Source organism: Amphiprion ocellaris, chromosome 16 (genome assembly GCF_022539595.1).
Source record: "Amphiprion ocellaris isolate individual 3 ecotype Okinawa chromosome 16, ASM2253959v1, whole genome shotgun sequence".
In the NCBI taxonomy this organism is placed as follows: domain Eukaryota; kingdom Metazoa; phylum Chordata; class Actinopteri; family Pomacentridae; genus Amphiprion; species Amphiprion ocellaris.
The window spans coordinates 15,900,980-15,917,799 of NC_072781.1; the positions used below are offsets into that span (position 1 = coordinate 15,900,980).

Genomic DNA, 16,820 nt, shown 5'->3' on the forward strand with positions numbered 1-16,820 from the left:
ACATCATCAAATACAAAAAATGCTAAAGTTTGTCTTCACAACGAGACAATGAGCACGACATGAATAACCCACTGCCTGAAATGAATGCATTTATTCAGTAAATGAAACAGCAGCTTAGATAGAAAATCAATTACAAGATTCTTTTATGCCATCTACTCAAATATTCATATCTCTCCCTGTACTCCCTTTCCCTTCGCATAGTAATGTCTTTACCTGTCAATCACTGGTCTCCTCGTCTGGCCTGGCCAGACTGAGGAATGCAATGTCTTAATTGAATGATAGGAGTGATGACAGGAAAATAAGAGAATCGAAGCAATGACAGAAACATTATCTTGTGCATGCTGCCCGGTTACCCTTGCCCTTCTCAGTGTAGGACAGGGCAGGTCAACATCAATATACAAGCAGTAACTCTGCATCTGCTGCGGTGCATTCCAGAGAGGTTCACCACAAATGTTGTGTTTAATAAGTACAAGGATTTTAATGACATGGGGGAAAAAAAGCAATCTCACGAAACAGAACTTCTCTTTGTGTAGAAAATGTACATGATAATTCCTCAAAAAGGTCATCAAGCTTTGGGTGCATTATTCTGCAATGGTGAACTATAATTTCTTGAAGCCATGATTCATGAATATTTTCTGTATATTTGAAAGCAGACTGTGTCAGAGTACAAAATAGGAGTCGTTTTTCTTCATCCAGCAGTAAATGCCCGGTAAATCTTAATGCACGTTGCATTAAATTTAGATCAACTACGACCCCTACATTTGCAATTTAATGCATCAAGTCCCCAATTCAGTGCAGTTAAATATTAAAATCTGTTCAAGCACTGAGAATTTCAGACCTGGTTCAGGTGAGGGCATGGAGGAACAACAGCAGACTGTGTTTTAAAATCCCCAGTGCTTGTATATGTTGTTTTTATATCCCAGCTTACTTAAAATAAAAACATTTAGCCTCACTTTCCCACTGAATAAATGTAAGTTTTATTACTACTCTACTTGACCATTAATCACTTATAGATTAAATTTAGTTCTCACTTGTGCATCTAGTTGCTTAATAGGTCAGCATGATAAAACGCAGAGGCTGCTATAATCATGTGGCTCTTGCTGGTGTTGCTGAAGGGGGGAGATTTTAGGTTTGAGGGAGTTGAGAAAAAAAAAAGGTCTGGGTGATCCCCAGCTAAACTGACGCTGGGTTGTAATGAGAATGGAGCTGTCTGAAGAATTGTCTTTTTCCAGAATAGCGGGCTGAAAATTGCACGGCACAATATGGTTATAATTGGACACGTGGCAAGTTGTTTTTCGTGCATAATTCATGAAATTCTTCACTACAAGAACAGCAACATGCCAATTAGAGTGCGGGTAAGCGCCAAATACCAGACTACTGGTGAATTCATGAAAATTTAAACAGTTCTTATCTCACCAGTACGGATGTCTCCACTCGTATCCTCAACACTTCCACATCAAATAAATATTTATATAGCTGTGTTTCTGTAAGGTGAAAGACACATTTCACTTTGTAACCAAGGAGGGATATTACAGGAAGAGCAGTTTTTGCAGCAGAGCTCCAGAACACCCCAGCAGCTGCTTGAGTATCTCAGTAAACTTAAACACAAATGACCTCTCCAGCCTTGGTTGAGGAGGAATTGAGGTTATTTATTTTGCTCTGAGGAAAAATTTCATTTTTTTAAATCCACCAAAACACAAAAATTATTTTCTATGAGGTGGTACATGTCATTTAACTAATGTAAAAAATATAAGGTTATGATCCAATGTTTATTCACTGGACCATCACTTTCAAAAGACTTATGAGTGGGTGGTGAAGTGGAGTTCAATGTTATGTATAGATACACTGAAATGCAAATCTAAATGATTGGGTCTGGATAATAACAATAATAATAAAAATAACAGGCATAGTGCTTTAACTGTAGACAGTTTAATCTTAAATATTTTGTTGCCAAAAAAGTTAGGACTCCCTGTAACTTGTGAAAATACTTTTCTTTTAATAATGTGTTTTAAAACTGGAGAACCGATTAATTATGACAACAGTGTTTTCAGTACCTGAATTACACAAAGATGCTCTTTGCAACCGTTTGAAAAGCTCTGACAGATAATTATTAACATTCATCATCATTATTCTTTGTCTCCTAGTGAAACTCTCAGCTTTTATTGCTTATTATTAGCTGACACACACATTGCTGTGTATCAGTGTTTTTCCTTGGTGAGAACTTCACATCTGCACATGCATACTATGGTCTCTGTGCAACTTTTGGACAGGACTTACATAAATCTCTATCTTAGCGGGGTTGAAAAGATTATTAGCGGTCCTCTATCACCTCAGGGGGTTGGGATGGATTGCAGTAATGATAACGGATGCAGAAATCATCAAGAGACATTCCCGAGTGAAATACATTGAAGGATTGCTCTTATTTAGCTTGTTTAAAGGAAATGAATCAGAAAAGTTTAAATTCTTCAAACCAACAATACTCTGTAGTCCTGGGCTTTAAAAAAAAGCTTTAAAATATGCCAGTGATGTTTTGAAAAAAAAAAAATCCTTTAATTTCCGAATAAACCTGTAAAGACAGAACACAACTACTCAGGTTAAAGAACTAGGAGCAGACAGCACTGCTCTGCTCTGAGCATGCAAAATAAGTCATTAAGGAATTTAACAGAACTCTTCTTTATCGCACGTAGCACAAAATCCTCGCTTCACACACCTCCTTCAAGACCCTTGCCCTGCCAATTTCACCAGTAGTTAATGAGCTTCCATTCCCAGCTTTCTTTGTAAAGGACAAATATGGACTGGATTTGTTCACTGTGGTCTGTGCTTGGAGGCACAAGGTCAATAACAAAGTTGAACCAACCAAGACTGATGATGTCATTCAAACTGCACGTTCATTCTCAATGAAAATATACAAGCTCCAAAAAAGTAATAAAATAAAATACAAAAACAAACAATAATCCCACGTGTTTGTTGTTCATCAGAAAGTTTAAGGATGATTAAGACGTTAAAGTCTAAGGACCAAAATAAAATAACTAGAGCGGCTGGTACTATCTTTTGTGCTGTAATCATGCTCTATAAGGTCTCTAAATTATTGTTGTGTGCCTCCTAAAGCGCACAACATGAATGAAACATGAACAATTCATTTGAATCTTTATCCTCTTTGTTACTGTGACTACTCAGCCTGGAAAAGTTGGCTACAAACTGCCTACCTATTAACTTTGGTCTGGTCTGATCTAAACTGGTCAGTTAAGAAAATGTGTCTGAGTGTATGCGTTCCACTGCCTGTTCTACCTCTAATGTAACACGTTCTCACATCAATTCTTGGAAGTCAATTTAGGAAAAAAAAAAAAAAGAAAAAAGCTACAAAAAAAAAAAAACTGTGAAATGAGGAAACACGTAGCAAGCTGCAGACTCAATACAAAACTGTTGTTTTTGCCCTTTTTGTATGGAACTGCTGTGCCAAGAAATTATTTGGTTCCATTTACTCAAATTCCATTCAAGCAAAAACAGCTGCTGTTGGTGTTTCTGCTGCTGTTTGGGCTCAATCAACCATTAAAAACATCACAACAAAAAGCATTGTTGAATGTAACTATATAAAATATATATATATATATATATATATATATATATATATATATATATATATATATATATATATATATATATATATATATATATATATATATATACATATATATATATTGAAAGCACACAGCCCTTGTCTGAATACCCTCAGGACCTGAGTGTGAGACTTATATTTTCCTTTGATGGGGAGTGTCGTGTTTCTGAAACAGCAAGACACCCTGGAGAATAGAGCAGCAAGTATAAAGGTAAAGATGCTCATAAATGTTTACCCATTAGACGCTGAGTGCAATAGTAACAAGACATCGGACATGTCAGACTGTTCTCAGACTGTTGTTATCCAAACCCTAATACAATAAACTATTGATCCACTGTTGTACATTAGAACAAGTAATCATAGCCTCTGGTGACAGCACGTGTGAATTCATAGCAATATTTAACATCACTGCACAGTTTCACATATTATGCTCACTGTTTTGACCTGCCTTGTCTGAAAAAGTGTGGAAAAATTAATGAGTAGAGTGTAGAGAATTGCATAGTTGATGTTTGCTATAGAATTGATTGACCTAATCCAGTTCACAGTCCTGAACTACAGTAGAAAGATCCCCAGAGCCAGCTTGCTTTCTACTAAATCTAGACTGATTAAAGCATGTGTAAACTGATTTTTATTGGCTCTGTGAAGCCTCATTGGTGAATCAGGAGCCAGTCGTTTCAGTAAAGATGCACCAAAGCAAGCAGATCTGTTACTCGGGAAAAACAATTAGTGATAATTTGCACAAGCCCTGCTTTTAAAGTAGTGCTGTTGGTTTGTTCAAGCTGGAGTTGAAGACAGCATGTTCCCAACCATGTTCCAGAATGACACACATTATAGAAATAAATAACATATAACATCATAGGAACCATTCAAAGGAAAGTGTAGGGTGGTCTATATTTTCTTAATGTAGTCGTTCACATTTCAAATGCCAAATATATACTTTGACATTTTCCTACAATGTACATTGCAGCTGCATTATGTAGGGAGACATTAATATAAAATGGAGACTGAACATGAGCACATTTTTTCATGGTAAGATTCTCAGAGCAGGAGCAAAAATGTAAAAAAAAAAAAAAAAAAAAAATCCCGATCAAGACATCCCTTGTGGTGAGTGATTTCCAGCCTGGACGTGATGGACTGGACACAAACTGACCCTTTAACACACCAACTGTAGAGCATGTGTGAGAACATCTTAGACAAGCCTACTAAAATATTCCTCAGCTCTGGGAGAGCCGAGAATAACTACCAAGGGGACATGCTCACTTCAAAGACGCCACTTTCTTAGCAACTAAAAAATCTTTTGAAATATCTAGACTTCATTTAGAAGAGAAGCACTGTGCTATTTCAGAGAGGGACTAGCACTTCACAGTCTAATCAATCTTTCATTTTTACTTGTCTGTACTGACTTTGAGGCTGTCCTACCGTTGCTCATAATAACAATTCCAAAGAGCTGAAAAGACCAAGCACATTCACTGTAGTGTAACTACTCCTGAATGATCCCATTCTTGATGAAAATCCAAGAACTAGAGTATCAATATCAACACTGATGGCACCATATATGTGGATATGGGAGCGTGATTTGGATCTATTGTACTTTGCAAGCAGCAGACCATAATCACACCACTTTGTGCTGCCCATGGCAATTATCTTTCACACTTAAGAATCAACAAAGCACATAATGACTTAGAGTCTATTAAGAAATTCAGCCAAACCTGAATTTCAATTCAGTCATAATTTTTATGGATTAAGCCAAATCTTCTATAGAGAGTAAACTATAGCATTACTACTTTGCAGGAGGCTTGTTTCATGACTGATGCTGAAAACCAGCAACTGCATTTTGAGGGTCTTGATTCCACTGTGTTGGTTTAACATTTATTTAAAGTTGAGACATTGCTTAGGTACTAACTGTCAATCTTTAGTGCAGATGAGTATAATTCCAGTTATTAGGTCCTTCAATTTACTCATTTACATGAAAACGTTTTCCAGTTAAGGACACAAAAGTTAATTGCAGCTGGTTCTGGTATGAAATTGTGGGATTTCTTCTTCTTAGGTGAAATCTAGGAGAAGACACTTGTTAACCACTGCCAGAGTCCTTTTATAAGACTTGACTGAGAAAAAGTTTACAGTAATGCTTCAAAGCAAATTGAAGAAAACGATCAATAAAGTAACAAGGAAATCTCTTGTTTGTGTGCCATTAATATTGAATTTTTGTGTGTGTGTTTTTCCCCTACAAGAAAAAACAATAAACAAAACCAGAAAAAAAGAAGCAGAAGAAGACATACCAGCTCTGCAATGAGGCACACAGGGAAGAAATTCATTGTTGTTCTCTGCAGTTTGAAACCCTTCAAGAATATTTCACTTCAGGGAATACCGTAATCTGTCAAAACAGGTGTTTTCCCTTTAAAAAGTGGAATGTGTGATTCTGGAGAAAGATTTTAGATATTTATCTGGTTAAAATATTAAACAGCTGCCAGATTTAGTGCCCCTTTGGCTCAAACTGTCCACTTCCCCCCTTGTTCTGTGCACGGACACTCTGAAGTCAAGTTGTGTGGTTTTGGACAAGCCTCTTTGTTTTCCATTTCCATTTAGAAGCAGCAGTAGTGGCCATTATATTAATAGCAGTAGTAGTAGTAGTAGTAAGCAAACTTGTATGGACGCTGCATACAACAGGGAGCTCTATAATTTCACGCTCATTGCAAACCCATCAAAATAAAACTTCAATCCTTTAACTTTCTTGCTTGTTCTTTCATGCCTGTTTTGATTAAAGACTGCTTTGACAGGACAGAGAATAAGTGCCAGTCATTGTTAACAGAGATGACTCATCTATCTTTTGTCAATCACAAAGCCGTCTTTGCAGAGCACTCAATAGCCCATGAAAGAAAAAAAAAATTGAGAGGTAGCATCTCACTTGAAAGGGCTCTCCAGCATTTCCCATTCCTCCACGTCTCCATGTAACACTGCCAGCCTGACAGAGTGCTACATGTATGGATGGGCATGTTACCAGGCTACTGTAGTGTATTTAAAAAGGTATATGTGAGGTTGTGCTCAAGTGTTACACAAAGAGATAAAAATGCGTGTGAAATTCATGACTCATCAGAATCACCTATAAACCAGTGGAAGACATGAAAGAGGTGCATAGGCCAGGACTTACAGCTGGAGGAGTGTGGGTGTTAACAGTTTGTGTATGTTTGGGGAGGAGTTGTGTACCTGACAGGGCTGAACTCTGCAAGTTGGCGCACCTCCCTGATGGCTCAGTGGTAATAGATTTTAACATTAATCAGGTGAGCGTATATTTGTATTTTTCATCTCCAGCACACCTCTGAGCGCAGTGTTTATAAGCGCTGAGGCAAACAGCAATCATTCAGATAGTATTAGTGTAGAAAAACATCAACTCACTCCTTAGAAGAAAAGTATATACTGTATACAGTAGATTGTCAGCCATTGCCACTCACACTATTTCCATAATACCCACAAGAGTGCCCACATTTTCAGAAATTAAGTGTATTTTGGCATGATTGCTAGCCTAGACCCTCTCAGCATGCACACAGCTGTTCCCGTGTTGGTCGCTAAGGATTACTAAATGAAGTGTGTACACCCACTCGGACATGGAACTGGTGTTGTCATGGTGACAGAGAGTGCAGAGTGATCCCCTAACACTCGCTGGAGCTCCACTATAAAAAGAGGGGGCTTTTTGCAGACCTGGAATCATGTGCAGCATACTGAGCAGATACAGTTGTTAGTGCATTAATATTCCCTTCTTTAAAAATGGATTAGGGGTGTCTTAGTGATTATTCATACGCTTGGCTTTCAAAGAGCTTTTCCATTGTGAGTGTCACTGAGGTTCTGTCACACTTAAACAGGCTAAGGGGTAAAGAGCAAGAAGGGGAGCAGCTCCAAAAGGATGATGACAGACCGTCATGCACACATGCAATATCAAAGGAATGTTTTTCCTGTACGTGACCAATAATTATTTAATGCAAGGGTTCAGGCAGAACAAAAATAGCTAAAATTTCACAGACATGTTTCATGCAGAGGTCTTGCTGCACATGAAATGTGTTATTTTTGTGTGTACGTGGACGATGCTGAGGCCCCATTGGTGACATTTTTTCGCTGTGAGACTAGGTGACCCTTTGAGTGACATTTTCATGAAGCTTTGATCACCACTTGTCAATCATAACATCCACCACTAACTTAGAATGAAATGTTTCAATCTTCCAGAGTCTCTCTGCAGACATGCACATCCACACATCCACACGAGCGTAAAGTACAGTACAACACAGCCTACACTGCCTTCAAATGTCAAGAAGCTCTTCGAGTAAAAGACCACTTAAATGGAAAGCCATCTCTCAGCCTGCTGGCACACACTTTTACTGCTTTACTGTACTGAAAAGAAGGTGAGGTGTGTGTATGTGTGTGTGAGTGAGTATGCATTGGCCACATACTGAAGGACACAGGGGCTGCGATTGCTGTTTTGCTGTACACATGCTGTAAGAACTGCCCTGCTACTGTCTACAGGGACGATGAGCCCAGAGTAAAGACAGAGGGAGAAAGTCACTGAGCAGCACTGCCAGCTGTTTCCACCGCTCTGGGCTTTCTATAACATTCCCCTAAGCTTGAATGAGCTGCCAGGTGACACTGCTCTCGACAGCTTGCTGCTTGCTCTTCTTCCAGTTTTCCAAAGCATTATCTAAATGTTAATAGGAGAGCAGTTTTGCCATGTGTGAGACCAGACTGGGGATGTACTAAACAAGGCAGGCTCCTACGATTTGGAGGACTACACTGAGAAAATGCAACTTGACATGCAGCCATGTACACAGAGATGTTCAAACAGAATTTGAGTCTCAAAAAAAAGAAAAGATATAGAGATGCATTCTTCGTTTTAAAGAAAAAATTCACACAAAATACATTATTTATACACTCCACGTTGCCTATTATGAGGATAGAATGATGCATAATTTGTCGATTAATTGAAGCTTTTGTTGATTAAATTGGGCAAAGAAATCTGTTGTATACCATTTTAGGTATGCCGTCAGATCAACTATAGAATCTCAGTTACAGTTCAGCATGTCTCAATTTATTTAAAGTGTCTCTGCAGGTGGTACATGTATGTATGGTGCATTGAAACCCAGAACCAGCATGCAGTGACACCGTTGTGACTCAGAAGAAGCTGCCCTGCTGAGTAACATTTACTACATCCATGTTGTGAGGAAAATATCACTTGAGTTTCCTATATCACACAGACCTCCTTAGAAACACCTTTGAAGGATGCTGTTAATGAATCAGATGAGGCTGGTAAAGTACAGGCAGGCTGCCGAAATTTGGATTCAACAGATAGATGTAATCTATACAATCCCCCTGCAGTAGGGACCTACAATATTTATTGTTCACTTGGTGGTTCCCTTGCTGCAAGGTGCCCCGCTACGGCAGAGCTTTAAAGGCAACCTGCTTTTAAAGCCGAGTTTGTTTTGTATTAAACAAAACCACATACAGCTACAGCGCAGCCTTTCATCTCTGCTGCTGAACACTACACTGTGATGCTGCTACCTTATTTCAGCTGCATCCCATATTTTCTCTGATTAGGGCACCAAACAGCCGGGGCAGTACATCATAATTCTACGGGGGTCTGTGCAAGCAGGTCCTTGAGCTGGTGAGTTGAGCTTCATGAATCTTTAAATGTCAGTAAGATTTACAAACAGACACACACACACACACACACACACACACACACACACACACACACACACACACACACACACACACACACACACACACACACACACACACACACACACACACACACACAGATACACGCAGTTGTGGTAGTGCAGCTGCAGGAAGAGTGAAAGTGATGTGGCCTTCACAGATGCTATTACCCGTCATTTCAATTAAGACATGTGTGCCCAGTATGGATTTGATGGAGAAAGACGCCGCCGGTGGAGAGAGTGCTCTCATTCTGGCAACATGTGCCACACGCTCTCCAAATTATCCTAATGACAGTAATTACAAAGTCACATTCTAGTCTGTGCGTTGGGTAAGTAAGGGTTAGGAAATGGGAGTAAATATTATTCTGCAGCACAACACACACGTCACCCTCAACAACAGACGTGGTACCAGTGAACAATCAAGCTGCAAGTTTTGGTATTTCATTAGGGAGTGTTATTCCAATTTTGAATTCTTCTCCAGTTCCCATGTACAAATTCACATTTATTTTCCCCGTGAACCAGTGCAGTATAACACAAATATGAATGTGTATATGTGTAAAATGTCTCAGTGAAAGCTGAAATCATGTATTATAAATGCAGGGTATTAAAGCCTCTTTCCATTCTAGTGTTTCGACACCAACTTCACTAATAAGTTCAAACCAGAAAACATCTCCAGGACATTGTACCAGTGAAACAACATTAATGGTTTTCTATGACAAGTGAGTTTTATAAAAATATGTTTTTGTCTTTTTTCTAACAAGCAATGAAAGGCTTAAGTTATCTTATGGGGCATCATTCTGTACCATAAAGCTGAAAAGGAGCACCATTTATTTATTTATGCCTGAGTGCCTGTCTAGTTGGTTTGAAAACAACTAAAAATGACCCAGTGCATTTTGCTAATGACAAGATTGTTTGTTTGGGAATATAAAAAATAAATGGAGCTGAAAATTATTAAAATGGTCCACCAGCCTCTGTTGTTTTTGTTGTGCTTTCAACTTTGTCAGCTTTTATGCTCCGATTTGCTTCTAAAAACTCCTGATAAAGTGTGTTGTTTTATATTACAGCCCCAAGCAAATAAATATTTTTGCTAATCAGATGATAACTTTTGACCCTCTGCTTTTCCAAATGAATGATGAACTCCACAATCTTGGCAAATGTAGACCTAAGTGTGGCCCTGAAGCATCGAGAAGGAGGACAATTTTTTATTTATTTGTTTTTTGCTTTCTCTTATTTTCGGAGTTCAAAGTAATATGATAATGCCACAAGGCCTTTGAAAATCTTGTTATTACATATCAAAAAATTGTCAGACAGTTTCTAACATGCTGACATTCACAAGGCTGCAATAAGGAGAAACTGCAGGGGGCTGCAACATCTCATGCTGAAAGAGCTGCTCTTTCCCTGGAGCCAGATTGAAGCCTGTCTCCATGTGAATGTCAAATGGTTATTTAATCTGTCCATGTTCTCAAAGGTATTTCTGCATCTTCTCTGTATAAATAGCCACACGTTTCATACTTATTAGGTTGGTGTGAATCAACAGAGAAAGAAGAAGGGCTGAGCAGAAGAACTTGCTGGTCTGGTGGAGTAAGTGCATTTTGTCAAGTGTGTCCTTTCCACAATTTAAAAAAAAAAATAAAGAAAGAAAGTACTGGAAGTGGTGGGCAGTGACCTTCGGGAGAAACTTTTGAGTAACAACGAGATGGGTCAGCCCCTTTCTTACTTCCTGCACTATAGGTTTCTCTCAGTCGAAGGCTCCACCAAATAGACAGCCCACTTATCAACCCCTTTCACATCCAGGGTGCCACTCATTACTCATGTATTCATAGCCTTTGCAGTTTAATTACAAGACTAATCACAACAAACTATCTCCTTCACTACTGAACCAGCAGCCTGAGTAATGTGGGCCTGAGGGATTCACTGCAGCTAATCAGTTCAACGTTTGCTGTTTTCTCCAAGATTACCACCGCAGCTACACGCCATTCGATTCTATGTATTATCTAATTTTGATTAACAATGTCATAACACATTAAGAAAAGCAAAACCATTTGTGCATTTTCTCTGTGTTGTAAGCAGAAAGAAAATCTGAACAAGTTGCTGCTGGCTTAATTGTCAACATTCATTTTCATAATGTAAGAAAATTTTCAGGAAATAGTAAAAAGCCTGAAGAATGCAAACACGGGGATACAACATAAAAACTCTACACTGACATGAGATCTTCTTGAACGAGATCAGTTAAGCTAACCAGTAAGCCAACATGCCAGTCCACCACAATAGCAGCATTCAGAAAAAAAAAATAAAACATAATTTTCTGCATCACCTGCAGAAACTTTGCTTGTTCAGACTATGACCTCCCAGAAATGGCAGCCAGCCAGTAGGTCCCAAAAGTAGGCTCCTCCATGCACTCACACACATTCGGCTGACCTACAACACCATCAAAACTTGCCCATCACTGTGATGCAACGCTGACAACTTCTGCGAGAGAACCCCACTGAAATAAATAGGGGTCATTCCCAGACTTGTCACTTCTCTGAACCCTCCTCAGCTCCCCCCCTCCAAACACCCACAGAGACATTTTCAGGGCCCCGTGTGGAAGACGCACAACTGTGACCAAACTCCTCCAGGGAGCAGCTAGCTAGCAGTGGTACACCTGCCACATAATATTTCAAAGGACAGAGAACACACATACACAGCGTACTGAACGCCTTGCTGTGAAACAAAACCGAAAGCTATAAGAAACATGCTCTTATGGGAATACATTACTCATAGTGTAACACATGGCCACGTACTGCAGCGTAGATCAAACATGTTGGAATACAGTTGAAGCTACCGCACAGTAAGCACACGTGCACTGGTGGTTTGGATAGATGGTACAGTAAAACCTCATTAGGTGCCAGCTTGGAGCCTGGCCAGGCACTGTCTCTTTTTCAACTCTCCTTCCTCTTTGTGCTTTTCTGTTTGCTTCTATCAATCTCTCCTTCTCTCTTGCCTCCAATTCTTCCCAAATCGCTCTGTCTGTCTCTCAGCAGTGTTGCAAATGAAACATGTCGAACTGCTGAATTTAGCAAAGGTTTATGTTGAGAAAACGCAAGGTCACGCGTAGCATCAGTGGGCTCCCCACCTGCTTTACTGCAATCCATTTGCTGTGTGTATTTATCACGGATGCAGCCATTTCTGCACTGAGGGCTGTGCCACACTGTGCATACGCTCACTATTTTACCCCCCGACAGAAATGCCTCACCAGGGAGAAGCCTTTAGTAGAGCACATATAAACTCTTGCCTTTTAGTGGCTTGGGAAATGCTGAAATGCATACATTTATGGGGCCTTTTTCTGAGCGCTATACTAAACTCAAGAGTTTGACCTTGCCACAGCTTTGCACAGGCTTTTTTTTTTTTTTAAAAAGGTTAACTGACTGTTTTAAACAATGGATAATTAATGGTCTTTATCCCATTCCTAGGAGTGCTTTAGATATCTGGTCATGTCAACACACAGTGGATGAGCAAATGTAAAATAAAATGTAGCTTTTATACAATACAAAAAGGGAGTTTGGGTGGAGAGTTTAGATGGAGAAGTGATACATTTTGCTCGAGTAGTCTCATCTTTGGTTAAAAGAAACGGAGCAGCAACTTGTTGGACTTCCATGTGCTCCAGTCTGCGACCATTAGATAAGAAAAGCAAACGGGAGATAACAGAGTGGTGCTCGATCTCTCAGCAAGCCTGCATCAATGCTGCTAATGCATTGTGCACTTTAGGGTGAGCTTTGATGACACAGGCAGCTGGGTGATGTTTCCATATGTTCAACAAACATGAGAGGCCCCATATAGCTGGGTCACACACAAGTATCCTGAGTACCGTTGGCCTCAGTGCGGCAGCATGATGGACGGGAGCCTATCCCTGTTTCCTCCCCCAATCCCCATAATTCATAGCAGTCCAGCCTTTTGCACAACCGTCTCTTGTTCTTCAGTGTATTTTGGCAATCAGAGCCACATGCGGCAAGAACATTTATCTTACTTTCACAAAAATGTGTACTTAATGAGATAATTTGGGCTACTATGGTAGATTGGCAGGACAGAAAAGATTCAATGTGTGGTCCAGGTCCAGCTCAGGAGTATGGGAACTACTTACGCCATAAATGGTACAAGCTGCCCGCTTTAACTGATGCATTCACTAGATATGAAGAGAAATCCCTGCTAGATACAAGACACAGACTAAGGGGATGTTTTTACCTCCAAGTTTCACAAGGTGAGCTGTGCAATCAGTCATCATTTTCACCCCAGCTAAGAGGAATCATTTAGCCCACAGCCTTTTAGTACACAAGCAGCTCTCTCTCTCTGCCAGATCCAGCAGATGCCTACTACTGCCATATTGACCTTTAAAATATGCCTCACCATCTGATTTCCTTTTTAAGCCCAACATAAGAAGTCACCAAAAGAGAGAGGTAGGGAGAAATGAAAAAGGGAGAAAAACTGAGACGCATAAAAAAAAAAATCACAAAATAATCTGGATTCCGCAGTTAGACATGGCGGCCACTGCTCTTCTCATCCAAAGAGAATCAATTCAGATTCATGTTATCCAAAACTTTTCCTTCCAACTAATACTATAGCAGTTTCTAAAAACCTTTTTGTTTCAGGTATCAGAGAACAGTCGAACAAACACTGTTTTCCATTTAAGTATGTCTGGACAGTCAGACCGTGTGGAACAGAAGCCTTGTAAAAGCTGAGAGGATTCTTTTTTAGTAGAGAGGCAAAAAACAAAAACAACCTCTTAAATCCGCCCCAGAGCAGTCAAAAACACACAGACACATCAGCCAGATAGCACTTCTTCAAAGTAAACCCGCTCAGGATATGAAATGAAATGATGAAGAGCAGGTGAAAAACATTGCACACATCAGTGCTGCTGCTCAGGCAGAGCTGAAAATAGTTCTCCACACCTGACTGAGGAGACAGAGAGAGTCTAAAAGATGGACAGCGATTCAAGGTTGCTGTCGGTGTGCCTGTACACTTCAGGATAAATGATAGAAACAGATGAATTTTACACTCCAAAGCCCCACAGCTGACAATTATATAACTCAGTAATGTGAGGCAAAGATGATGCAAGTAGTAAGGTAAGCGCACATTTACAACTTCATTAAACTATAAGAGTTATTGGTTGCTAAAATTGTCTGTGGGAAGTCTAGAGCAGAGACAATTGAAGTTCTCTCTACCTATAAGGTATATTTTGGGTTTCCATTGTCCACCAGTCAACACTTTGCTCTACCATGTTATATTTGTCTGGAATAGCACAAATTACACGTTCTTGTTGCTATGAGTGACGATGATACACTGTGACAAGCATTAAAGGGTAGCTCAGTGTTTTTCTTTACTCTGCCTTCAAAGAAATGCAGATTCTGTTAAAAAGACCCAGCCCACATATTTCACTGGAATACTGCAGAGGGTGGCCTGAGGCACTTTGACAGGAAGACATACTATGAGCAACACAGTATTGCCTTTCAAAATAAAAAATGCACAAATAATTAAGCTAAATCTGCAGGTTTGAGGCAGCCGTCTTTGTTCAGTAGTGAAGCAGCTGCAAAGTCAAGAGCTATTTCCTATTTCTTTAGATATCATTATGTATTTTAAGCATCACACCAATAATAAAGCAGACGTGTCAATCAAGACAATATTACTGGAGAGCGTATACCTGCTTAACATTATACTGCAATGATATACCCTTCACTGATTACTATGTTGTCATAGAAACAGTGGCCACAGAAATCACAGTGTGTCAATGTACAGCCAAGAATGGGATTCGTATCTCATGTAGGTTGGAAAACAATACAGCGTAATCATTCATTTAAAACTCTATGTAGCTGCAAAGATGCAATTTTACATGCATAATTGTGCATATTGTACATTAATATGAATTATATGGTATATTTACTTGCAGGCTGAACAAGAGCATCATTTGTATTGTTATGCAGCATTTCATAAAGTATACAATAACAAATGAGGAACTACGGCCCTATGAGAATCTAATCTTATTGGTTGTTTACAAAGTGCTGCTCCTCTGAGACTCTTGATCAAAGACTACTTCTTCTGCACTGGCAGTGACATCATGTGTAAACAGTGAGGGCTGCAGTGTGTGTGTGTGTGTGTGTGTGTGTGTGTGTGTGTGTGCGGATGTTTGTGCATGTGTGTTTCTGGAAAATAAAAGACTGGAGGCAGGGGCCGCCTCCCATGTTGAGACTTGGATGAAAATTTTCTGTGAATACAGCAAAAACCGTGTGACAGCGTGCTTAATTATTTTTGGCTGTAGCAGGTCCTTCCTCAGCCTGGTGGTGCCCAGCGGTGTCTGCCTCTCAGGGGGCAGAGACGTGCTGCCATCTGGGGGTGTGTCTACCTCGGCCTTGTTAGCACAAACCTAGCTACAGACTTGGGAAATTACCTCTGAGACATCTTCAAAATACACACAGATCTGTGGCTATGGTAAATACATTGCCCTTATTGCAGCTCTCATAAATAAACAGGTAACATACCATTTTCACCTTGCAGTATCTGCAGTGGAGAAGAAAATGGAAAGGTAACCTCAGTGGACATGAAAATGAAATATGAGAGTGTGAAATGGGGGTAAATGCGCTTGCTGGTGTTTTCTTTAAGCATCTGCTAAGGTGGGGTATGACATTGCTGAGGTAGGCTACTGGAAGGGCACAATGTCTCCCAGATGACTTAAGGAGGAAGTTTCTCTCACTTGCCCATTGCTCTCCGCGCATTTGGAAAAGACCAGTGGGGAATAATATATTTCTGAACACCTCCGAAAATGTATCTCAGGACAAAAAATGTTGTTTGTTTTCTTAAGTCTGCCTGTACTGGAAGTTTGAGTCTCAAATGAGCAAAGAAGAAAACAAAAGGTTACTTTAGGTTTTCTTGCCATACAGTAAGTAACCCCCATCCCCTGCCTCTACCCTCCCACTGTGCTAAGAGAAGAAGCAGGTTGCCTGATGATGTCAGGCACCCAACACTGACCTGGGAAATAAATCCTTTAACAGGTGGCCAGCATAGAGGGGAAGGGCTAAATCAGCAGCACACCTTCCTGCAGCCGGCAAGGCTAGCTGTTTTATGTGCCTTAATTACACAGTCCTCCAAAACCATCACCTCCATCCTGTCTTCCCCTGCAACCCACTGCCCTTCATTCACCCTCTGACTTCAAGGAGCAACACACAGACACAAACGCAATCAAGCACACGCAAGCTTTCCACCATCTATGCAATCTTTTCACTTCAAATGTCAGGCGTTGGGTTAAAACACTGTAACATGGAGATATGAAAGAGCTGCTGGCAGCTACAGGGAATATCCAACAAACTGAGATTTCACAGCTAAGAGAATGGCGTGTTGTGACATCTATTCCTATGTGCCTCTGTTCATTGATAATTTTTGGAATGATACTACCAGTTTTTGGCCCTTGACACCGCAACGAGATCAGCCATGTGTAGTTTTGTCAGTCTCTGTAGCTAAGCAACTGAGCATTACAGTGA

The 16,820-nt window shown here is 40.0% G+C and overlaps 1 protein-coding gene across 4 annotated transcripts in view; it reads right to left on the reverse strand.

Annotated features, from left to right (window-relative positions):
* Positions 1-16,820, reverse strand: part of macrod2 (mono-ADP ribosylhydrolase 2) — a 411,911-nt gene that overhangs the window by 127,524 nt on the left and 267,567 nt on the right. The window lies entirely within an intron of this gene.